Source organism: Ovis canadensis, chromosome 14 (genome assembly GCF_042477335.2).
Source record: "Ovis canadensis isolate MfBH-ARS-UI-01 breed Bighorn chromosome 14, ARS-UI_OviCan_v2, whole genome shotgun sequence".
Taxonomy (NCBI): domain Eukaryota; kingdom Metazoa; phylum Chordata; class Mammalia; order Artiodactyla; family Bovidae; genus Ovis; species Ovis canadensis.
In genome coordinates this window covers 34769089-34795663 of record NC_091258.1, presented here as the reverse complement: position 1 = coordinate 34795663, position 26575 = coordinate 34769089, and the positions used below count along the sequence as shown (strand labels likewise).

Here is a 26575-nt window from a genome sequence, read left to right as displayed (position 1 = left end):
CATGGTACCTAAAACTGGCAAGAGCACAGAGGAAACACTGAAGAAGTGCCCAGAGGTAGGCAGGACAGGACGTTTTGGGAACTACTTGATAGCATAATGTGGCCAGAACATGCTACTAGCCAAATAGAGAGATGGTGAGAAGCAAGCAGAGGTCAGATATCCAGGCCTTTTATTAGCCCTGTTAAGAAATCTGGACTTTATCCTGGAGGCAATAGGGAACTATTTCACCGATTAAAATTTCTTCTCTGGCTTAACACTTAATGAACATTTTTACGGTAGCTACTACTATTTGAAGTTATTGTTAGATAGCAAACAGCACCTCTGCTAATGACAGTGACCAATATTTCGAAGAATAAGATGATAATGAAATTAGTCATTTTAAAGATTTTTCCTGGGAATTCCTCTCTGTTTGCTAGATGGGATGCTGCCCAATTTATGAATCATTTAATAAAGCCCATTAGATCTTTTAAAATTAAAAAAGAGAATATTCTTATTTGGTAAAATAAAAAGCTGGCACACTGGAGTTTGCCATTTCTTTGCTTAAAGAAAAAAAGGTCTGTTGATGTCTAGAAACAAACTCTTGTTAAGGCATTCAGACTATGCTTGAATACCTGTTCAAAACTTCATAAAGTCAAATTTCCTCCTGCCTTCCTAGGCATTTACTTTGAGATTGTTATAAAATAAATCTAATTGTGACAAACCTTCAAATTCTTGAAGATTTACGTCTACCTTTAAAACTTTTCAAAGGCATCTGGAAAATATTCCAGCTTACTGAAATGTGAAAATTTTTATCTCAAACAGTTAAAATAAAAGGTTTAGGGTTAAAGGGATAAACCTTCAACTACTGGCCACATATTACTAATTTCCTTAGGGTTTCTACAGTGCTATGAAGGATATGATAGACAGTACAGAATGTGACAACGTTTACTAGCCTAATACTAGTCAATTTATGTGATACTAGTAACTAGGTGAAACCACACTTAAGTAGTACTAATTAATTTTCCAATAGTGTATCACAGAAGGCCTATCATCAGCTTGTCTGAGTGAGTCAGCTTAAACCAAGGTATAGAAACTTTGCTTAACAAGGTGATTTTAAGTTGCAAGGCAGCCTTAATTACAATAGTTAACAGAACCAAGATACAAAACAATCTCAAGAGAATGGAGCAATGGATCAAATCTAATAATTTGTAATCCTGGAGTTCTGTTTTCAGTGCAGATGACCAACTCTACAAGAATATTCAGGCTGCAAATTCTACAGAGGCCATGCGGCTGACATAATGAGAGGAGCTGGCCAGAAGAGAGCTGTGGCTAGCTGAAAAGAACAAAGGGGAGGCCGCCAGGCAATTTCAGTTAGTTGTTGCTTCTAAGCTGCAAAGAGGAGCTGGAAATTCATCCAGACTTATCTGGGAAATTCTCTGATTTTTAAAGGCTGATAATTAATTCACACTTTATATAAAATGCTCTTAGAAAACTCAACACTATAAACCTGTAAATTCTCTGTATACTATTATAGGTATATGTGTGTGTGTATGTGTGTATATGTATGAACTCTCTTTATACTAATGTCTGATATTATTGTGGTCTCAATAAAAATTTCAAGTTTTTTCAAGAGGCAGACAAGGTGTTTCTAAATAGACAAAAAGCAAAACCAGGAAAAGATCTGAAAAAGAAGGACAACCAGGAAGAATTAATACTACTAAATAGTAAAGCATTATAAAATTTCATTTTTCAAACACTGTGATATTAACACATGAGAAGCCATACAGATACAATAGAAAGTGATTTAGTATCTCAAATTGAGGGAAAATGAATTATAAAATAAATAAGACAATTGGATGGCTACCTGAAAAAAAAAGTTAGATCCATAGCTGGAACCTGGACCCCTGCAGTGGAAGCAGAGTCTCAACCACTGAAACACCAGGGAATTCCCTGAGGTGCTTATTTTTAAATATATCAAGATTTCCTATAAAATACTAATAGCCTATTAGAAAAATGGACAAAGGATACCAACAGTCAATTCATATTCTTATTTGAAATCAGAGAATGTCAATTAGAACTACACTTATATACCATCTTTCACCTATCAGATTCACAACAAGTTTGAAGTTTAATAACATATTAGTGAAGTTAAAAAAAAATTTTCATACGCTGTGAAAGTTAAAATGGTAAAACCTCTAAGGAGAGAAATTTACTAATATCTGTAAATATTTCAAGTGCAGGACTTCCCTTCCCCAGTGGCGCCGTGGATGTGAATCCACCTGCCAATGCAGGGGGCACGGGTTCAGCCCCTGTTCCGGGACGATCCCACATGCTGCAGGGCAACTAAGCCCACGTGCCGCCACCACCGAGCTCGCACTCTGGAGCCCGTGAGCTGCGACTGATGGAGCCCGTGTGCCTAGAGCCTGTGCTCTGCAGCAAGAGAAGCCACCACAATGAGGAGCCCATGCACCACAATGAAGAGTAGCCCCCCTCTGCCCACACAACTAGAGAAAGCCTACAGAAAAGCAACGAGATGCAGCACAGCCAAAATAAAGTTTTTTAAAAAGAGTATTAAAATATTCAAGTGTACATACCCTTTGACTGAACAAATTCTCTTTTAACGATTTATTCTATAAATATGTTCATGTATGAGTGAAATGGCAGATGCAGGTATTTATTACTTGCTCCAGCAAAAGACTGAATATAGCCTAGATGTCCAACAGGATGCTGGTTAAACAAAACGTAGTAATTACTTATGCCAGTAACACCAAACCTGGGTATAACATTCAAGCTGGACTAAAGAAGAACACAGACAAAATGGGATATACTCAGAGGACAGCAAGGAGACAAGTGAAGTTACCTGGAACCATGCTTCTCAGAATTCCTCTTCTCAGTACTTGCCTCATTCCAGACATCCTCCCTAGGTAAACTCGTTCTCTATTATCTATATGCTGACAACTTCAAACTTTATGTCCAGTACCATTTTTTCAGCTGCCCCCTGGACTTGCCCACAAGTATAAACTAAAGAGATCCAAAACCAATCATTCTTCTAAAATCTTTCTCTTACATGCTTTATTTGGCTAATGGCACTGTAAAATCAACAGTTCTGCCCCAAATATTCTCCCACTGTAAATCTATCCTGCACATTGTGACCAGAATAAGTTTTGTAAAACAGAGATTTTATGTTAGTTGCCAATGAAAACTTATTGTTCCCTAATGCTAAATATATGCCCTTCAAAGATTTTCTCATCTCCAGTTACCACCCCACCATCTCTCCACATCCTCCACAATCTAATCACACCAATCTACTTGTTATCTAACATGTCCTATTGTTCATTTTCCACAGTATTACTCATGCCATCCTTAGGACCCCAAACAGCTGATCTAGAAGGATAAGATACCAGGAAACTACAGGGGAAAGTATTTTGGCTCAGTATAAGAAAGGAATTTGAAATAGAACTATCCAAAGGCAAAGATAATGAGTCTCTTATTACTAAAGTTACATATTCCAATTTTTAACAGACTAACTGAGACCTCAATAGAGATACTGAAAAGGAGTCCAGTAGCATATTGCAACTGACTGGACAAGTCTTAAAGTTCCTTCTGATCACTGATACTTTAAGAATCCTGGCATCTGAGGACTCTTGGTCTTAATGTAGTACCTCAAAGTTACTTATTAGTGAGTTTCAACAAGGTTTACAGGCATATAAACCAATCTATACTACATCTTTAACTGATCTAAGAATTGCATAGTAAGTACCTCAAATCTTATGATGATATGAAATTACAAAAAATTAGGAAATGCATTTTCCCCAATATCAAGACTAGACTAGGATGCCCACTTTCACCACTTCCTTTCAACATAGTACTGGAAAATTCAGTCAGACAAAACAGAAGAAAAAAAAGGAAAGGAAAATTAAAGGCATCTAAAGTGGAAAAAAAGAAATACAACTATCTCTATTCACAGATAACATGATTTTATAGAAAAGTACAAATAACACACATATAGAGTTCATAAATGAATTTAATAAAATTTCAAGAAACAAATCTATGCAGAAAAATCAGTTGTATTTCTATAAAGTAGCAATCACCATTCCAAAAAAGAAATTGAGAACAATTCCATTTACAATAGCATTTTTAAAAATACTTAGGGATATAGAAATGGTATGGACCTAACAGAAACAGAAGATATTAAGAAGAGGTGGCAAGAATACACGGAAGAACTGTACAAAAAAGAGCTCCACGACCTAGATAATCATGATGGTGTGATCACTCACCTAGAGTCAGACATCTTGGAATGTGAAGTCAAGTGGGCCTTAGAAAGCATCACTATGAACAAAGCTAGTGGAGGTGATGGAATTCCAGTTGAGCTGTTTCAAATCCTGAAAGATGATGCTGTGAAAGTGCTGCACTCAATATGCCAACAAATTAGGAAAACTCAGCAGTAGCCACAGGACTGGAAAAGGTCAGTTTTCATTCCAATCCGAAAGAAAGGCAATGCCAAAGAATGCTCAAACTACCACACAATAGCACTCATCTCACACGCTAGTAAAGTAATGCTCAAAATTCTCCAAGCCAGGCTTTAGCAATACATGAACTGTGAACTTCCAGATGTTCAAACTGGTTTTAGAAAAGGCAGAGGAACCAGAGATCAAATTGCCAACATCTGCTGGATCATGGAAAAAGCAAGAGAGGGCCAGAAAAACATCTATTTCTGCTTTATTGACTATGCCAAAGCCTTTGACTGTGTGGATCACAATAAACTGTGGAAAATTCTGAAAGAGATGGGAATTACCAGACCACCTGACCTGCCTCCTGAGAAACCTATATGCAGGTCAGGAAGCAACAGTTAGAACTGGACATGGAACAACAGACTGGTTCCAAATAGGAAAAGGAGTACGTCAAGGCTGTATATTGTCACCCTGCTTATTTAACTTATATGCAGAGTACATCATGAGAAACACTCAGCTGGAAGAAGCACAAGCTGCAATCAAGATTGCTGGGAGAAATATCAATAACCTCAGATACGCAGATGACAGCATCCTTATGGCAGAAAGTGAAGAGGAACTAAAGGCCTCTTGATGAAAGTGAAAGAGGAGAGTGAAAAAGTTGGCTTAAAGCTCAACATTCAGAAAACTAAGATCATGGCATCTGGTCCCATCACTTCATGGGAAATAGATGGGAAACAGTGGAAACAGTGTCAGACTTTATTTTGGGGGGCTCCAAAATCACTGCAGATGATGATTGCAGCCATGAAATTAAAAGATGCTTACTCCTTGGAAGGAAAGTTATGACCAACCTAGATAGCATATTAAAAAGCAGAGGTATTATTACTTTGCTAACAAAGGTCCGTCTAGTCAAGGTTATGGTTTTTCCAGTGGTCATGTATGGATGTGAGAGTTGGGCTGTGAAGAAAGCTGAGCGCCGAAGAATTGATGCTTTTGAACTGTGGTGTTGGAGAAGACATCTTCAGATTCCCTCGGACTGCAAGGAGATCAGTCCTGGGTGTTCACTGGAAGGACTGATGCTGAGGCTGAAACTCCAATATTTTGGCCACCTCATGTGAAGAGTTGACTCATTGGAAAAGACTCTGATGCTGGGAGGGATTGGGGGCAGGAGGAGAAGGGGACGACAGAGGATGAAATGGCTGGATGGCATCACCAACTCGATGGACATGAGTTTGAGTGAACTCCGGGAGTTGGTGATGGACAAGAGGCCTGGCATGCTGTGACTCATGGGGTCGCAAAGAGTCGGACACGACTGAGCAACTGGACTGAACTGAACTGAGGGATGAAGCATTTAAATATTTATTTAAATATTTTAATATTCTGTAAGATGTGGACACTGAAGACTACAAAACATAGCTGAAAGGTATTAAAGTGAAGTTGCTTAGTCGTGTCCGACTCTTTGCGACCCCATGGACTGTACCCTACCAGGACTCTCTGTCCATGGGATTTTCCACGCAAGAGTACTAGAGGGGGTTGCCATTTCCTTCTCTAGGGGATCTTCCCAACACAGGGATCGAACCTGGTCTCCTGCACTGTAGGTGGACACTTTACTGTCTGAAGCCACCAGGAAAGGAATTAAAGTACATCTAAATAAATGGAAAGACACCCTGTGAATAATGAAATACAAATAAATCAAAGACATGAATGGAAGACTTAATGTTGTTAAGATGACGATACTACTCAAAGTGACCTACAAATTCAATGCAAGTCCTATCAAAATCCTGATGACATTTTTTGCACAAATTCATATTGAATTTCAAGGGAACCAGAATAGCCAAAACAACCTTGAAAAATAACAAAGCTGAAAGACTCACAGTTCTCAATTTCAAAACTTACTACAAAATCACAACTATCAAAACAGTGTGTTACTAACATAAGGCCAGACAAACAGACCAATGGGATGGACCTGAAAGACCAGGAATAAACCCTCACATCTATGATTAACTGATTTTTTGACAAGGATACCAAGACCATTCAGTGGGGAATAAGTCTCTTCCACAACTAATGCTGCAAAAACTTAAGAGCCACCTGCAAAAGAATGAAGCAGAACCCTTACTTTACATCATATATGTAAAAATTCATTCAAATAGATCAAAGATGCTAATTTAGAAGCTAAAACTATAACACTCGGAGAAGAAAATATGGAGGCAAATCTTCATGATTTTGGTTTTGGCAGTGATTTCTTAAATATAAAACTAAAGGCATAGGTGACAATTAAAAAAAAAAAACAGGTAAACGGAACTTCACAATTGACAATTTGTGCATCAAAGGATACTATGAAGAGAGCGAAGACAACTCACAAAATGGAAGAAAACATTTGCAAATCATATCTAATAAAGTTTCAATACTCTACAAAGAATTCCTACAACTAAATATCAATACCATGAGACAACCCAACTTAAAGGAATGGCCAATAAACACATGAAAAGATATTAAGCATCAGTCATTAAGGAAATGCAAATCAAAATCACAAAGAGGTATCATTTCATACCTACTTGAGATGCTATAAAATAAAATAAGAGAACAAGTGTTGAGGAGCATGGAGAAACTGAGACCCTCCAACATTGCTCGTAGGAATGTAAAATGGTACTGAGGCAGAGTATGGCAGTTCCTCAGGTAAACACAGAATTACCATACAACCCAGAATTTCTATGCCCAGGTATACAATATACATTCAAAAGAATTAAGAACAAGGACTCAAACAGATATTTATACAGCGGTGTTAATAGCAGCATTCTTCACAATAGCCAGAAGTTGAAAAAAAATCCAAATGCCATCAACTGATAAACAAAATCTGGTAAAATGGAGTACTATTCAACCACAAAAAGGGGATGGAATTCTGATACCTGCTACAACAGGGGTGAACCTATAAACACTAAGTATAAAAGGCAGACACAGAAGGAAAAACGCAGCATGGTTCCTTATACGAAATATCTAGAATAGGCCAATTTAAAGAGACAGAATATCAGAGGTTACCAGGGGCTGGTAAGAGGGGGAAAGTAGGCAACTATTTCTTAATGAGTAGAGAGTCTCTCTTTGCAGTAATGAAAAATGAAAAACCGGAAATAGTGCTGATGGCTGCACAACACTGTGAGCGGAAAGGCCACCGAATTGAATATACGACGTCTAAAAGGGTCTATTTCATGTTCTTATATAACATATATACGAATCCCCCATCACACACACACACACAAGCCAAGAATGCTCCTTCCTCAGGGCCTCTGCACTTGCTGAGTACATTCTCCCCTCATTTTATGTAAATGCTTTTTCCAAAATAACTTTCTTGGTAAGGTCATTCCTGACCAATCTATCTAAAATGTCACTCTCCTCCAACACTTCATATCTCTGCCCTCCCTTTATTCCCCTTAGTATTAACTATATGTTTTTCATATTTACCTTGTTTAAAGCTTACGTTCTCCAGAAAACGTACATTCTAAGAGGTTAGAAATCTATCTTTATCTTACAATAAGCAATCAAAAAATACTTATCCATGGAATATGCACATAAAACTTTCTATCTGGGTGAGGGGGAAAGGAACGCAATGTAAGGCAGAAACTGTTTTTGTCCTTTTTAAAAATCTCACATGGGAGGGGTGATGTTGTGGGCCAGCCATGGTGGCCAAGTCCCCGCTGGCCCACCTGCCCACCCTGTAGCCCCACTCCCAGCCCCCAGCAAGTACTCTGCCCAAGGTGCTGGAGGGTGCAGCCCCCATCCCACCCCATGCTTCCGTCTAGAGCCTGTGTCCTCCCCGAAGCCATGGAAGGTGTGTCTGCACACCACACCCCAAATGTTTGTTTTTTGTTTTTTTTTAAATAAAGGAAGAAAAAAAAAATCTCACATGAAACTTTTTAAAAAATGGCATTAGTGGTTATCTGGACAATGAGCTTATGGCCTATTTAAAACCATTTTTAATTTTCCTCTTCCAGTTTTATTGAGATGTACTTAACATACAGCACTGTGTAAGTTGAAGGTGTACAGCAAAATGCTGACATATATTATGAATGGTTATTACATTAAGTTTAGAGATCACTCATCATCTCACATAGATACAAAATTGAAGAAACAGAAAAAAATTTGTGATAAGAACTCTTAGCATTTACTTTAACAACTTTCATATATGACAACAAACAGAAGTGTTAAGTACCTTATCATGTACCTTTTGACAGCCTTCATCCAATTCCCCTCCCTCCAGCCCCTACTCCTGCCTCTGGTAATCACAAATCTGATCTCTGTTTCCGAGTTTGTTTGTATGTTTTTAAAGTATAATTCACCTTCACTATGTTAGTTCCTGTTACACAACAGTCTCTTTCTATATATTTCAAAAAGATCACCATGTTAAGACTAGTTATGACATCACCAAAGATATTACTTGGTTAACTATATTCCCCAAACTGTACACTTCATACCAGTGACATTTATTTTGCAACTGAAAGTTTGTACCTTTCAATCTCCCTCACCTCTTTCTCCCTCCCCCTCCCCTCGCTATCTTTCCTTTGGCAACCACCTGTTTGTTCTCTGTATCTATAACTCCAGTTTCTCTTTTGTTATGACTTTTGTTTTGTTAGGCTCCACATGCAAGTAAAGGCATATAGTATTTGTCTCTTATTTCACTTAGCATAAAATCATCCAGGCCTATACATGTTGTTACAAATGGCAAGATTGCATTCTTTTTTCTATATATATACCACATCTTTTTAATCTATTCATCTATTTGATGGGCATGTGGGTTGTTTCCATATCTTGGCTATTATAAATAATGCTGCAATTTACACAGGGGTGCACATATCTTTTCAAAAACTTAATGTTTTTATCTGCAAAACACAAAATATTTTAAAGTTTTAATTGTTGTAAAACACATAAAATTTACCATCTTAACCATTTTTAAGTGTATAGTTCAGTAGTTTTAAACATATTGATTTTTGTGCAACCAACCTTCAAAATTTTTTCACCTGGCAACTTTGAAATCTTTTGTTTATTTAAACAACTCACTATTCCCCTTCCTCCAATCCCAGTCCCCTGGCAACATCATTTTACTGTCTGTTTCTAATGAATTTGACTACATTAGATATCTCATACAAGTAGAATCATATAGTACTTGTGTATATGTGTGTAAGAGGCTTATTTCACTCAGCCTAATGCATTCAAGGTTCATCCATGTTGCAGCACATGTCAGAATGTCTTTCCTTTTTAATGCTGAACAATATTCCATTTTATGTATATTATGGTAATGTACACATTTTACATATATTACGGTTCATGCTACAGTCCATGGGGTAGCAAAGAGATGGACACAACGGAGCGACTGAACTGATGGTTCATTAAAAATTTGTCCAAGTCTTTGTGAATAAGAAGCATGATATGCTATAGAATCTACCCTGTGTACTACACTTAGCTATTTTATGGGAAGTAGAGTAAAAGATGTCAGGACACCAAAACCCAAACTATGACCAAATTATCAGACCTAACCTGCTCAGGGGTAACCAAAATATTATACTGTGAAACTGATGAACATCAACTATGTCTCTGCTTAATTTATCTGGTAGTGCCTTATAAGTCTGAACAGAAATTTTCCAAGTAAACTAAAAGGATTCAAAAGAAAAATGTCCATACCTAACACTATAAACTAAAACCTATTAGTATTATTTGTTTTCTCCTGTACTGTGTAGAGACCAAAATTCTAATTCCTGGAACTACTTAAATGTGTGACAGCATATTTAACAACCATCTGGCCCCCCCAATTTCATTGTGAATAACAGGCTTGGACTGAATGCTTATGAAGGTGTCATTAATCAACACTGTACACTTGGTTAATTTCCTACTCACACAAACACCTACCCTAACCAAACTAGAGATATCAGGGGAAAAAGCTTAAAATCTTCTTTATGGAATAAATGCTAGGAAGATAAAAAGTAGTAGGCTCTATATTCTAAAATATTTAGGGTGGCCAAGTTTGTTCAGGTTTTTCCATACTACCTTGTGGAAACAACAACTTTAAGGTCAACCCAATAAACATTTATGAAACTTACTTAAAAACATTTTTAGAAATATGATTTGTCTCTTTGCTGGCTGTGCTGGGTCTCTGCTCCTGCCTGGGCCTCTCTCTAGCTGCGGTGAGCAGGGCCACTCTCCAGCTGCAGTGTGTGGGCTCCTCACTGTGGTGGCTTCTCTTGTTGAGGAGCACGGGCTTCAGCAGACCTGGCACATGGGCTTCACAGGCTGCAGCTCCCAGGCTTCAGAGCACAGGGTCCGTAGCTGTGGCACACGGGCTAGGTTGCTCTACTGCACGGGGGATCTTCCCAGGTTAGGGGTCAAACCCGTATCACAGGTGGATTCTTTACTATTGAACCACCAGTATTGGGAAGCTCCCAAAATACCTCAACTTTTAAAAAACTTATTTTTTTTTCCTGTGAAGACATCACCCATAATGTTCTATACTTAAATTCTAAAAAAGAAATTATGCTACAGAAGATTGTTCTAACCTTCCACTATTTTCAGGAATATCACTGTCCTCACTGAAAAAGATTTTCAGGCTAATCTGACCCTCTTACATAACAATATCAATACTAGCAAAAACTAGAATAGAAAGATAAACTAACTTGTTAATAGTTATACAGAAGGATATCCTTCAAAATTTTCCCCAGTAGACAAGATAATTTAGGTTGTTTTATTAATGTACAACACACTAAATCATCACAGAAGCCCACATAAGAAGTTGTACAAGTCATGTATTCCAATCTCTACTACATTTGTTTACACAACTCTATTAAAGACCATCCTTACCTCTGTTCCCTGTATACTTGGTATGTTTCAGATTAACTGCATTAGGCATCCATCCAGCTAATTAGTTATAAAATAAATTAGATTACTACTCAATAAGAAAAATCTCTGGCAAATACTGATCGGCCATAGCGTAGTTGAAGATCAGTCATGAGTTCAAACTCTAACTGCCATTTCTAAGTTTTATAACCTTCAGTGGTTCTTTGAAATTCTTTTTCCTCACCTAACCTTCAACACTGCAGGGTTGTTGCAGTGTTCAGAAGAAGGAAGTCTAAAATATAGTAACTGCTCAGTAAATATGTATTTTCTTCTCACTGATCTGTAGAACTAGGAACATATATCAAGATTCTATGTTGCCTTGAGGAAAAATTAGTAAGAGCCTGTGACATCTGATTGTACCTAGTTTCCAACTCATTTAAAAAAGTATTTATACTAACCAATAGTATCATTATATGCCTAAACTCATCTCCCAATATATTTGCTTGCTCATTACATTTCTTTGCACTTCCCTGGTGGCTCAGATGGTAAAGCATCTGCTTACAATGCTGGAGACCCGGGTTCGATTCCTGGGTTGGGAAGATCCTCTGGAGAAGGAAATGGCAACCCACTCCAGTGCTCTTGCCTGGAAAATCCCATGGATGGAGGAGCGTGGTAGGCTACCCATGGGATCGCAAAGAGTCAGACACAACTGAGCAACCTCACTTTACATTCCTTTGCTGAAGATATCACTGCCTCTCCACCCATTTTTGCTTCTATTTCCCCATAGGTATTCCATGCCTGGGGCTTCCCAGGGGCTCAGTGGTAAAGAATCCACCTGCAATAACAGGCGATGTGGGTTCAATCCCCGGGTTGGGAAGATCCCCTTGAGAAGGAAATGGCAACCCACTTCAGTATTCTTGCCTGGGAAATCCCAAGGACAGAGGAGCCTGGCGAGCTACAGTCCATGGATGGCATCACAAGAGTCGCACCTGACTGAGCGACTAACCAACAGTCCATGACTTAACCACGCTGAAATGCTGCTTGAATTCATCAAATTTTCTCACATCTCCGTTAATACACAGAGGAAGTTCTCTTCACCTATATCACTTCCCACCACCCCTGTTCCTTCAGCTAATAATGCTCTGATATTAAATTCAAGCTCTACAATCTCTAGGAAGCTAGTACATGGTACACACACACACACACACATACACACAGCCCTCTAGAAAGGTTAAGCAATTCATTTCAGGGCTGGTTTGTTTGTTTTGAGTTGGGGGGGGGCATGCCATGTGGCATGTGGGATCTTAGCTCCCCAACCAGGGATCAAACCCATGTCCCCGGAGTCTTAACCAGTAGACTGCCAGGGAAGTCCCAAGCATTCAATTTTTGGATTCCATACTTTACACACTGCATTATCACTCTTGGTCTACTTGTGTGTCTTCCCTACAAAATAAGAGGCATGCAGAGAATGGTCCTTACTCATCTTTATCCTGAACATCTAGCATAATTCCTGCCACATAGTAAATCCTCAAATGTTTTCAAGAATTCAATGTCATAACATTGAACAAAACAAAACCTCTCAATTCTTAATAGCTGGGCCAAAAATTGAGATTCAAAAGCATTCTCTGAAGCAACAATGTATCATTTTTATGACCTGAAGTATGCCTCCACTGGACTGCACTTAAAAATGGTTAAAATAGTAAACTTTAGGTTATATATATTTTACCCTACACATACACACACACAGAGTTGCGTACATGAGAATGCCTCCAGTGATCCAACTGAAGCTTAATGCCCAGTTATCCTACAAAGCATTTTGCTTTCATTGATAAGTTATTCTACAAGGGACCCTATAACACAGCAAATAAAGTAAGGGCTTTGAAAAGAGACTGGTCAGCTTTACCACCCGTTGTGTGTGTGTATTCAGTTGCTCAGTCGTGTCAGACTCTGCGACCACACGGACTATAGCCCACCAGGCTCCTCTGTCCATGGGGTTTCCCAGTGCAGAATACCAGAGTAGGGCTATGTAATCTTAAGCAAGTCACTTAATCATTTTCAAGCTCAGTTTCTTCATCTGCAAATGGGGAGTGTAATATAATCATACCAATCTCCTAGAACTGCAATAAATCACCCACAAAAAACACTCTGTAAATGCTGTTTTTAAACTGTGCTCTCTCTAGATTACTGGGTAACACATAGCCAAAGGAAGGAAAGGCTTTAGACTACCCCTTCCCCCATTTCTTCCCTTGTAAAATTTCGCCCTGCATATTCTTTTATTTTACAGATTAAGCTCTCAAGTAGGATCTTTTAAAAACAAAGCATTCCTTGCTTTAAAAGAACTCCAACTACTAATCTAAACAGCACTCAAGTAATGCTTATATTAACATCTCTGGTCTGTAGATCACCACTTAATAAATTCAATTCCTTACTCTGTAGGTATTCATACTTAATTTAGTGTTGGTTTACATCTCACAGAAAGAAAATCTTTAAAAATATAATATCATCTCTACTCTTAGTAAAAGCTAACTGGGAAAATTAATTTGAGGCTGATATTGAAGAAAGATTAAAAGTTTCCTATTTGCTACTGAGTCAGGTTAAGTTGTTTAATTAAGTGGTCTTGAATATTAGTCTTACTCATAACCAAATTAAGTGTGTGTGTGTGTGTGTGTATACTATTAACATTAAAAACAGGAAACTGATTTAAATGCAGAATTTTCCAAAATTCGAAATACACTAAAAACTGAGACTCAGGCTGATTATCACCATTTAACTTGCAAAGTTGATGCACAGTTTAGAAACACGTTCAAAGTTCCTAAAATACAGTAAGGGCTTAACAAATGTAAAACACTGACTGTAAAGAATTGGCCTGCAATGTGGAAGACCTGGGTTCGATCCCTGGGTTGGGAAGATCCCCTGGAGAAGGGAACGGCTACCCACTCTAGTATTTTGGCCTGGAGAATTCCATGGACAGAGGAGCCTGGCGGGCTACAGTCCGTGGGATGGCAAAGAGTTGGACACAACTGAGCAACTTTGACTTCCCTCTCATACCTCTCATCTCTTTTCTGACTTCCCAAGAACCTACAGTCATCCAAACCTTCCGAAGACTGTGAGGCTTCTCTGGACCTCCTCAAACTCTTTCACTAATTATCTCCAACGCTGTCCTCTCATCATTTTCAATACCACTGGGTCCTTTTACACTCACTCAACCCACCATACTTTATTAGCATCACCACTGTAACTTTACCTCCTTGCCTCAGTCCATTTCAATGAACAATTTCAATATTTATAATATTTCTAACAATTATTACATGCCTGGCACCTAACATTTGCCTTCAATGCAGTCCCTGCCTTTGCTTAATGTTTAAATTCACTTTCCCAGGCTTTGAGGCTATCTCTTTGTAGTTCTTTTATGCTTTTCTCCCAATTCTGCAATCCTAACTTCCCCATTTTCACCCCAAACAATTTTGCCTCTTGGTTTTCTGAGGTTTTTTGGTTGAAATTCACCAATCATCTTTTCCAAAGCATGTATCTGTTTTTGAATCTAGTCCTTTTTTCTTCTATTACACTCTTCAAAAGAGGAAGTATGACTCCTTCCCAAAGATTAATCTTTCACCTCTTAATAGTCACCATTCCGTTCAGCCTGTCAAAGGGACTTACATGTTCCACCTCTGGAGGATCTTTAATCACCCTCTGCAATTACCTGCTTCCCTTCTAACTTTAGGCAAGAGCAAATATCTCCTACTTTAACAAAAACGTAAATGTACAAATAAAATCATCTTGTTTTCTATCCTTCTACTCAAAAACAAATATTGAAAATAAATTCTACACTAACTCCATTTTCCAAATACCTTGTTAACCTCTTGTACTTCAGTTTCTGCCCCCATAAAATTACTGCAACTCTTTCAAAATAACTGAGAAAATGGAGAAACATACTGAATTCAAGTCAGCTAATTCGATGAAAAAAATTTTAATCTACCCAAACAGTAGTAAATTACAAAATTTTAAGACAAAACATTTTATGCAAAATATGTGAAACCTAAACATTATCCTCACCACCTTTTCCTTCTTCTTATAAAAACAAAAAAACCTAGTAAGATATACTAGCATTTATCTTTCAGGTGAATAACCACTGATTTCCAATATTTGGGGGGGGGGGGGGTGTGCCACATGACTTACAGGTCTTAGGCCCCCAACCAGGGACTGAACCAGAGCCTTCAGCAGTGAAAGTAAGAAATCCTAACCACTAGACTACCAGGAAATTCCCGATTTTCAATCAAGGGCTTGCTGCTTAGTCAGAAACTTAACCTGACATAACCAATGGCCAAGAAAGATAAATATCCCCCTCCTCAAATTTCAAACCATGTCTGTTTGGAGCAATCAGTTCAGTTCAGTTCAGTTCAGTTCAGTCTCTCAGTTGTGTCTGACTCTTTGTGACCCCATGAACTGCAGCATGCCAGGCCTCCCTGTCCATCATCAATTCCCGGAGTTCACTCAAACTCATGTCCTTCGAGTCGGTGATGCCATCCAGCCATCTCATCCTCTGTCGTTCCCTTCTCCTCTTGCCCCCAATCCCTCCCAGCATCAGGGTCTTTACCAATGAGTCAACTCTTCGCATGAGGTGGCCATAATAACGTCCAAAATTACTGGTTAAAAAAAGTTTTAAAGCAAAAACCACTCCCCTCAAAAAAAAAAAAAAACCCTTAAGTTCATTTAGCTAACTTCACTTAATTATGCCAAATTATAACAAAAATATCAACCTCTGTAGCTATTTGATAAACAATAGCTACTAACAACCTAAGGTATAATTTTTACTCATAAGCACCAGAAGCCTCATTAAAAATGATATGTTGGGACTGCTCTCATGGTCCAGTGGCTAAGACTCTGAGCTCAGTGCAGGGGACCCAGGTTCGATCCCTGGTCAGGGAACAAGATCTCACATGCTGCAACTAAGACCTGGTACAGCCAAATAAATAAATATTTTTTTAAAAAATGATACATTTACTATCAGGCTACTTACAAGGTAATAACTTTAAAGACTGCTGATTTCCTGAGGATATCAAGACTATAAGACTTGTATTCTCCACCATCACCCAAGTAATACATAAACCCATCTAATACTACACTCAAGTTTTTTTTTTTTTTTTACTTAAACCTCTATATCAATGTAATCTACATTAAGTCAAAGTTGCTCAGTCCTATCTGACTCTTTGCAACCCCACAGACTATACAGTCCATGGAATTCTCTAGGCCAGAATACTGGAGCAGATACCCTTTCCTGTCTCCAGGGGATCTTCCCAACCCAGGGATCGAACCCAGGTCTCCCGCGTTGCAGGTGATTTTTTACATGCTGAGCCGCAAGGGAAGCCCAATCTACATTAAGATATTCACAAACATTTAAAAACTGAAGAACACTATTATAAAGGTCATTTCAGTTACCAATTTTTCTAACATAAATAGGAAGATTACTCCTTTCTCTCAAAACACAAGCTATGAACATGTCACAGTGTGGTGTCACACACATAGTTAAAGCTATCCTGACTGAGGCATCTACCACTCAGATAAAACCATTGAAGACACCTGTGTATGGACAGTATTCAAAGCTTTCTCACCAAACCTTTTTTCTCCCTCATCTTCCTCTCAGTACATCTCACCACCACCTAATTCCTCAAGCCAGGAACCTGGAGGTCATTTTTGACACCTTTCATTTACATTCAGTTCACCACGAAGTTGTCAATTTCTCTATCGTTCCCATCTCCTTGTCTCTATCAAATCAAATTTTATATATACATATATACATATCACCTTTTCTATTCCCTCATCTCTATAGCTGCTACCCTAGTTCCAGTTAGCATTGTTTTACCTCAGTGATGATAGGAGCATAATGTCTTTGCTTTCACTCTTGCCTTTAGCTCCAATCTAAGCGAAAGTGATTTAAAAATTAAAGTATATTACTCCTCTGCTTCAAAATCTTCAATGACTGAAATGTCCTTAGTAAAACCCAAAAGTCTTTAACGTGCCCTGCAAGGCCCCGCATGATCTGCTTTCTGCCTCTTTTCATCCTGCATGGTCTCCCTCCATTATGTTCTTGCTATCCTGAACTTCTTTCATTTCTTCAAGGTATTAATCATTTTCTTGCCTTCGTATGTATTTTTCTCCGTTCCAGGAATCTCTTTTCCTGCCTGGCTTCCTAGTCTTGTGGTTGTAACTTAAACAGCACCACCTGAGAGGCCGTCTCTGACCACGCACACTAAAACCTTCTCCATTTTTCCCTCTCGTAGCACTGTTCTCTTTCCTTGCTGTAGTCATCCTAAGTTGAAATTTCACATTTGTTTATTGTTTATTCGTTATGTGTTTCCACTATTAGACTGTATATTCTAGAAAGGCAAAGATCACATTATAGTACATATAATAAATTACTAAATAAAAGGACTATTTAATAAATCTGCTTAATGGACGGATGGATGTGTATGACCTGGAGTCCAGGAAACAAATTACAGCTCAAAGTGGCTTTCCCCTCCTTTGGGTTTCTCACCATCACTTTTTCAACTTTCCAACTGCTTCTAAAAGAAAGAAGCAAAAAGTATTCCTGCAAATTCAAAGGCAATACAATAGAAGGAATGCCAGGAAACGACACAATGTCAAAAAAGTGAGACAAATAATAATGCTATGATTTCATGGGGAGGAGAAATCCTTAAGGGCTACGATGATAAGAGATGATTTTACTTACAAGGTGGAATTTGACTTGAGTATTCACAGACTGGTAAAACTCAGAGAGGTGGAATGTATGGGAGTGAAGCCCAAATAAGGAGTAAAGAGACACAAAGTGTTAGAAGACAGTTACAAAACTGGAATGTGGCAACTTATATTTACAAAGTAGTTAACTATAAAAAAGCTAAATCTGTATTTTGCTAAAAGGTGTTAATCATGTTAAGACCACAACATCTACAAAACATTTGAAAGGTCACAATAAAATCACTCTATCTCAGTCTCCATGAATCCCTTCTAATTCCAGTCTTTGGCTTTTAGAGTTTTTCAAACATTTATGACAACACACTCTCATAATTAGTTTTCATAATTCATTTTCACTCTGATGTTTTTTATTCATTATACTAACACCTGATGATATTTCCCCAGTAGATTATTTCAATCATATTCATTTTTCCTTTTTAGACTTTGATCTGAGACTTTTTTCCTTTTGCTGAGAAAGTGTAATAGTTGACTTTTTCTTGTATTACGTTTCTATCGCTGATCCAACTCTTCAGAAAATCTAAAATATTCGCATGTACCGACATTTTCATTTTACTATTGGTAGAAGCTTCAATAGGTTTTACTTCTAAATCTGTAATGCTACTTCAGTTCCCCATCCTAAATTTACACAAGCCTCTCCTTCGAGTCTATCTTATTTCCATAGGTAAACTACCAAGGTGTAGTTAGTTCAGTGCCTTATGGAAGGCAGTCATATTAGATACAGGGTCTGGAGTTAGAAGTATCTAAAGATACTTCCAAGGTGAAAAGGCTATGATTTCATTAATCTTTTCTTGTCGTGGACTTTGTCCATTGACAACACTGCTTCCCTACCTTTATTCATACTTGCTCACTTGAGGTTATTCTAAAAATGTTTCCCAGAAAGGCCAATTTACCTGAAATACCAATATACCACTATTTCTTTCAAAACCTCGCTTTTGAAAACTTAAATCCAAGAATAATTTGCATTTCAGAGAAATATCTTGGGATATTTAGAATCACAGATTTGTTACATGGGAGAAAATGAAGGTTCACAGCATTTAATTAACTGGACTACAACTATACAGCTAGTAAACTGACACAGTCCTGTTTCTCTCCAATCAGCACGCCGTCCAAGACAAGAAGGCTTTACTGGTTACACCAGCACAATATTTTCTTCCTAATATTTCCAAAATCCTTAGGACACCATTTTCTCCTAGTTAATCAATCACAACGGTTTTTGTTTTTAAACTCTACAATACCCACTATCCTAAAACTGTTCAAGGATGACAGAGATACCAGAGGCAAGCCTGGGAGGCAACTACTTTGATTTTCCTCAGATCATTTTATGTCTATATTACATGAGGTGGATTTTATAGGAAACTCCCCAAGGATTGAGACCTGCCAAGACTTTGGAGTATACCATAACTATTTAACGTGAAGGGCTTCCCAGGTAGCTCAATGGTAAAGAATCCACCTTAGACAGCAAGATCAAACCAGGTTGAAGGAAATCAACCCTGAATATTCACTGGAAGGACTGATGCTGAAGATGAAGTCCAATACTCTGGTCACGTGATGTGAAGAGCCAACTCACTGGAAAACATCCCGATGCTGGCAAAAATTGAGGGCAGGAGGAGAAGAGGGCAATAGAGGATGAGATGGTTAGATGGCATCACCACCTCAATGGACATGAGTTTAGGCACACTCCGGGAGATAGTGAATGACAAGGAAGTTTGGTGTGCTGCAGTCCATGGGGTCACAAAGAATAAGACACAATTGAGCAAGAGAACAACTGCAGCAAAGAATCTGCCTGATAATGCAGGAGATGCAGGTTTGAGCCCTGGGTCAGGAAGATCCCCTGCAGAAGAAAATGGCAAACCACTCTAGTATTCTTGCCTGGGAAATCCTATGGATAGAGGGACCTGGCGAACTACAGTCCATGCGGGTCACAAAAAAGTCGGACACAACTTAGTGACTAAACAACAAGGCAATATAAACAGAAAAGTCTTGAAAGCTACATGGTAGCAATAGATATTTTTCATTTAGTAAATATTTTGTTGTTTTAATAAAAAATATTTTATGATTTAACAAATATTATTTAACAAAAAATGTTTTGTTGCTCAGTCATGTCCAACTCTTCTGGGACCCCATGGACTGTAGCCTGCCAGGCTTTTCCCATGGGATTTCCCAGGGAAGGATACAGAAGTGGGTTGCCATTTCCTCCTCCAGGGGATCTTCTTGACCCAGAGATGGAATTGGAGTCTCCTGCATTGAAGGCGGATTCTTTACAAATGAGCCACCCAGGAAACCCAAAAATAGTATTTATCAAACATTGGTCATATGGAAGGCTCTGTGCTGTTAGCAAAAAAGTCACATTTAAATTCAAGTTCTGTATATCTAACATAAAACAAAAACACTAAATTCATCCTTTTGCATTGCAGAAAACAAAACCACCGCCCCCTCCACAAAGAGGAATCCCCCACTTAAGTTCCCCTTCCATACATTCAAGTATTTGTAAACCTAATGGTTCTAAGTACCTGTACAATTATGCAGAGTTCAGGCTAAGTAATATTAACAAAAATTCTGCTCAAGATCATAGATGCTTAAGTAAAACTAGAGACTCTGAAATCAGAGAAAAGCTGAGAAGTGCAAAACTAAGAAATTAAATTGTGATAATGATTGCATTCATGAAGATAAACTTTATTTAATGGGGAGGGGCTCTGAAGTACTTATGAGTATTTCACATAAATTGATTAAAAGTCACTATACAGTCAAATCTTAGTCCAAGAAAGTAACTGTGTAACACTGGTAAATAATCACAACTGGAAAAGAAAAAAAAAAAAAAACCTCGTCTACTTTGTTCTGAAAAGTTTTATTTTCCTTAAGAAAAGGGGCGGGGGAGGGGGCAAAACAAAACCAAAAAAGGAACAAACAGAAACCACTCTGAGCTGGCGACTGCTACAGGCCAGTCAGACACCCAGGCTTTCCGGGTCGTGCGTGGCTTTGGGATGGATCTCCGCGAAGAGAGCCCTGGAACCACCCATCACGTCCCACACCCAGATGCCAAGAAAGCAGCAGTCACGACGGAGGCCCGACACACACAGGGGCTGGTGGGGTCGGGGCCCCGCTGCAGACGTGGAGAGGCCCTCGGGGCGGGGTATCATAGAGAAGCACTGCGGTCGTAACCCGGACGCCCAGGCCTGGGAAAGCGCCGGGGGCGTCCCGGGCTCCAGGGCACCCAGCACTCGCGCGGGACGCCTTGTCATGAGTCACGGAGGCGAGAAAGCAGGCGGGAGGGGGAAGAAGCTGCAGGATGGAGGGAAGCTCGACCCTCGGGAGGGAAGCGAGCGGACGGGGAGGCCCGGACCTCAAGCGGGGAGGGGAAGGGTTGGGGGGGGGGGGGGGGTCCTGCCAACCCACGCCCTGCCCGCCCTGCCCTCACCTCCATCCGACGCAACAGGCTCTGCGACCCGGTCCCGACCCCGGGGTCTGCGGGCTGGGAGGCGGGGGCAGCTGCCCGCAGCCATGACAGGCGCGGGGCTGGCCGCGGGCGGGCTGGGCCGCACGTGCGGGCAGCGCCCCATCCCAGGCCTCCCTGGACGCCCGCCGGCCCCCGGGCGCCGGCCCCTCACCTCGGCGGCCGCAACGCGGCCCGGCCTGCCCCGACCCCCACCCCCCACCACCCTCACCCCGGCCGAGCGGCGGCGGCGGCGGCACGTACTCACCGCCGCTCGCGGGCTCTCGGGCTTCGCCATGACTGAGGCGCCCCCGCCGCCCCGCGCTTCGACCGAGACTGACACGCGCGGCTGGCCGGGCGGGGGCGGCCTCCGGCGACCACCCGGATGACAGAACCCGCCCCCGCCTCTCCCCACCAGTTGAGCAGCGGCCGCTGCCCCGGGGCGCCCCCGGGGCTTCCTCCCCACGCCTGGGGCGGTGGGTGGCAGCGACGGGTGGCGGCGGCACTTACCGGCGGCGCGGCCAGGCCCCCCTGTCAGCGCGGGGCCGGGAGGGAGCGGAGGGAGGAGTGAAGGGGCACCGCCTCCCCCGCGCCGCCACGCACCCGCCTGATTGGCCCAGTTCACTCCCCCAGCGCGACCCCACCAGCCCCTGCGAGCGGCACTCCGGCAGCACCGGCGCGCCATTTGCATATTTGTGCCCGCGCCGCTGATTGGCCCGGGTTCGGAGGGGCGGCCGAGGCCGCGGCGGCTCCCGCCGCCGCTCCCGCAGCGCCGGGCGACCGGGAAGGGAGGATTCCCCTCTGTCGCTCCCCTTCCCACACAACCCGGTCTGACCTGGGGCGGAGGGCGGCGGGGGGCGGGGTCGCTGCCCGGCTCCAACATGGCCCCGCCACGCCGCCGACCCAATCGCCGGTGCGGTTACTCCGGGAGCCCTGGGCGGCCTCGGGGCGGGGAAGTGTTGGGGCCGGGCGCCCTCTGGCCGGAGCGCAGGGCAGTGCAGTGGCCCGGGCTCCCCTCGCCGCCCCGCCGCGGCCGCCACGTCAGGCCGCGCCCTCGCGGCGGCCTCTCCCCTCCCCGCGGCCCCGCCGCCACGTCAGGCCCGGCAGGCACACCCCGGCCGCGAGCTGACCGGCGGCGGGGTCGGCGCCGAGGTCATTCATTCGCTGGGCATTTCCCCGCCAGGCTGGGGTCCGCCGAGGAACCGGGAGGGTTTCCGGAGCCTCCCTCTTGACACTGTCGTGATTTCGGACCCCAGGTTCTCCCTTCGGTCTGAGACGGCGGTGGCACACGCCTGTGCCGTAAAATCGGGAGCCAAGAGAGTGTCGCCGCGATGATACAGCGATTCAGTCCAGGTGCTAAGCACCAATCGCGAAAGGGGCGCCAGGCTAAGGAAAGACCCAGCCCCATGTCCCCATCTAGAGAGACCGCGCGCACCTCAAGTGGTGGAGAGCCGGGCTGACACCTCGTCATCCCCATGATCAGGCCCGCGTTCTAAATTGCACAGATATGAAGGGAAAGAAAGAACAACCTCCTCCGACTCTCCCGCCGCCGCCCCCCCTCACCCCCACCCACCAAAGAGGGGAAGGAACTGGTCCAAGACTAGGGAGCGTACTAGAAAACCACTGGCTTACGAAGGCCTGGGGACACCTGGGTTCCTACTCTGTCACTAATTAACTGGGTGACCTACATTAAATCATAACGTGTCCCAAGGCCTCGGTTTTCCCTTCTGTGAAATGAAGAGGGTGGACACATTTTCTAAAAGCCTTCCGATTCTAAAAATTCTACGGGTCTCTTAGGTCCTGAGCTGGCTTTAATATCAGATTAAAACTTTAACATCCATATTTGAACGAGAGAAGACAAAATAACGGAAGGTTACAAGTTCAGTCGGGCTTCCCTCATAGCTCAGTCGGTAAATCATCTGCCTGCAATAGGCAGCACTACCTTATGTTTGTTCCCTTTCCCATCCTGCTGCTGCTGCTGCTGCTAAGTCGCATCAGTCGTGCCCGACTGTGTGCGACCCCATAGACGGCAGCCCACCAGGCTCCCCCGTCCTTGGGATTTCCCATCCTAGAAAGGTGATATTTAACATAACTTTGAGAAGGGATAGACTACCCCCTCCAGTATTCTTGGGCTTCCCCTGTGGCTCAGCTGGTAAAGAATCCGCCTGCAGTGTTGGAGATCTGGGTTCGTTCCCTGGGTTGGGAAGATCCCCTGGAGAAGGGAAAGGCTACCCACTCCAGTATTCTGGCCTGGAGAATTCCATGGACTGTATGGGGTCGCAAAGAGTCGGACACGACTGAGCGACTTGCACTGCACTTTCAGTTGACAGAAATCTCTTGAATTTCTGTCTTCACAAAGGATAGAGCAATGTCACTGTGCATGTTTATGCCTGACCAGAATGGAATGGCTGCAGTAGACAGACAGCTAGTTGCCAAGTAATTTCACTCTTTATTAAGGCTGTCCAGAGTAGATCAACACAACATTGTTTAGCTGAGATACTGAAAGGATTGGGAGAAAACCCTGCTGAGGGCGAAGGTACAATTACAGTTTTGATTCCCCTGGATACTTAGTAACAACTACGCTAGGATAAGAATACACAAAAAACAGTTCACCTTTGAGCTCCCTACACTACTTATTTGAATGCCACTTTAGCTTGCAAATTCTACCTGCTGAGTCAAATCTAAGGGCCAGAAACATCTCATTTATCTGGCAAGATACTCCATTTAAATGAAACCTTTACCTACTTTACAGAACTCCTCTCCCCAAGAAAACCCAGATTTTCTTGAATACAGCCCTTTGAAAAATACACCCTTGGTGATTAAGGACATTGTTTTCATTATTATCATTATTGCATTCTATTAAGACCAATGAATGGCCTTAAAATTATGTAGATCTATGTCTCTATAGCTTCATGGCTGCAATCACCATCTGCAGTGATTTTGGAGCCCCCCAAAATAAAGTCTGACACTGTTTCCACTGTTTCCCCATCTATTTCCCATGAAGTGATGGGACCAGATGCCATGATCTTCGTTTTCTGAATGTTGAGCTGTAAGCCTACTTTTTCACTCTCCTCTTTCGCTTTCATCAAGAGGCTTTTTAGTTCCTCTTCACTTTCTGCCATAAGGGTGGTGTCATCTGCATATCTGAGGTTATTGATATTTCTCCCAGCAATCTTGATTCCAGCTTGTGCTTCTTCCAGCCCAGTTTCTCATGATGTACTCTGCATAGAAGTTAAATAAGCAAGGTGACAATATACAGCCTTGACATACTCCTTTTCCTATTTGGAACCAGTCTGTTGTTCCATGTCCAGTTCTAACTGTTGCTTCCTGACCTGCATATAGGTTTCTCAAGAGGCAGGTCAGGTGGTCTGGTATTCCCACCTCTTTCAGAACTTTTCACAGTATATTGTGATCCACACAGTCAAAGGCTTTGGCATAGTCAATGAAGCAGAAATAGATGTTTTTCTGGAACTCTCTTGCTTTTTTGATGATCCATCGGATGTTGGCAATTTGATCTCTGGTTCCTCTGCCTTTTCTAAAACCAGCTTGAACATCTGGAAGTTCACAGTTCACGTATTGCTGAAGCCTGGCTTGGAGAATTTTGAGCATTACTTTACTAGCGTGTGAGATGAGTGCAATTGTGTGGTAGTTTGAGCATTCTTTGGCATTGCCTTTCTTTGGGACTGGAATGAAAACTGACCTTTTCCAGTCCTGTGGCTACTGCTGAGTTATCCAAATTTGCTGACATATTGAGTGCAGCACTTCAACAGCATCAACTTCAGGGTTTGAAATCCTTCCTACTCCTTGGAAGGAAAGTTATGACCAACCTAGATAGCCTACTGAAAAGCAGAGACATTACTTTGCCAACAAAGGTCCGTCTAGTCAAGGTTATAGTTTTTCCAGTGGTCATGTATGGATGTGAGAGTTGGACTGAGAAGAAAGCTGAGCGCCGAAGAATGGATGCTTTGGAACTGTGGTGTTGGAGGAGACTCTTGAGAGTCCCTTGGACTGCAAGGAGAGCTAACCAGTCCATCCTAAAGGAGATCAGTCCTGGGTGTTCATTGGAAGGACTGATGCTGAAGCTGAAACTCCAATACTTTGGCCACCTCATGCGAAGAGTTGACTCATTGGAAAAGACCCTGATGCTGGGAGGGATTGGGGGCAGGAGGAGAAGGGGATGACCGAGGATGAGATGGCTGGATGGCATCACCGACTCCATGGACATGAGTTTGAGTGAACTCCGGGAGTTGGTGATGCACAGGGAGGCCTGGCATGCTGCGATTCATGGGGTCGAAAACAGTCGGGCATGATTGAGCGACTGAACTGAACTGAACTGATGTCTCTATAATAAATTACCTCTAGAATGCTGTTTTATGATTACTTTAGATTTGCATCTGTTTATGTCTCCTTTCTCACTACTGGGCTGACACGTCTCCATTCTTCTACCTAACAACCTTCTTTCCTGTTTTTGTTTGTTTGTTTTTAATGATTCTATTGTACTATGAACTTAGACACAGATAAACTTCTATTATTAGTTTAGACTTTCAAGTTTTGAGTAACGATTTTCTGTGGGACTGCCATGTGGATTAAGCACATAAGGTTCTGTGACATCTGTTTTAACTGCTGAATAACTAGTTTTCACTTATTTCTTAAATCTTAGTAGTATTCTTGATAACTGAAGTTTCTGAATATGTGCACTCTAGAGAAACCAGTGCAAAGGATGGCTCTACATTTTAGGATTTAGAGGCTGCATCAGTAAATACTACTTTTTGCAATTTAAATGAATAAGAATCAATAATAATCAATCAAGAATCAATAATCATCAACATCTAAATCTAGTAATAATGGCCTCAGGCAATGGAATATCCACAACCAGTCGGTAGCAGTGCTTTCTCCAGGTCCCTCTATCCCACTCTAAAAATGGCTCCATTCCTACCCAAAGTCTTTCAAACCCAAAAGATCCCATATCTGCAGACACAATGTTTCAGGTCTCTAGGAAGCTGTGCTATGTCGGACAGCTGTTCTTCACACCCTGAATGAAGCATTCTACAAGTGTGTCTAATCGGTACCGTTTACTGAAATCTAACTAGTCCCAAGCACTGTGTAAGGGTTCATAAGCGTTTAGCTCAGGAAGCTAGCAACTTCCAGCTTT

The 26575-nt window shown here is 41.6% G+C and overlaps 1 protein-coding gene across 2 annotated transcripts in view; it reads right to left on the bottom strand.

The window, feature by feature from the left end:
• The window catches only part of CHD9 (chromodomain helicase DNA binding protein 9), a 159227-nt gene extending 136921 nt beyond the window's left edge, over positions 1-22306 (bottom strand). Inside the window, exon 1 of one of the 2 annotated variants that reach the window (XM_069549830.1) lies at positions 21934-22306. The gene's annotated coding sequence lies outside the window, so the exon portion shown is untranslated. Of the gene's footprint in view, positions 1-21691 lie in introns of both variants that reach the window. The other variant, XM_069549829.1, reaches the window with a different exon arrangement.
• Positions 22307-26575: the final 4269 nt, after the last annotated feature.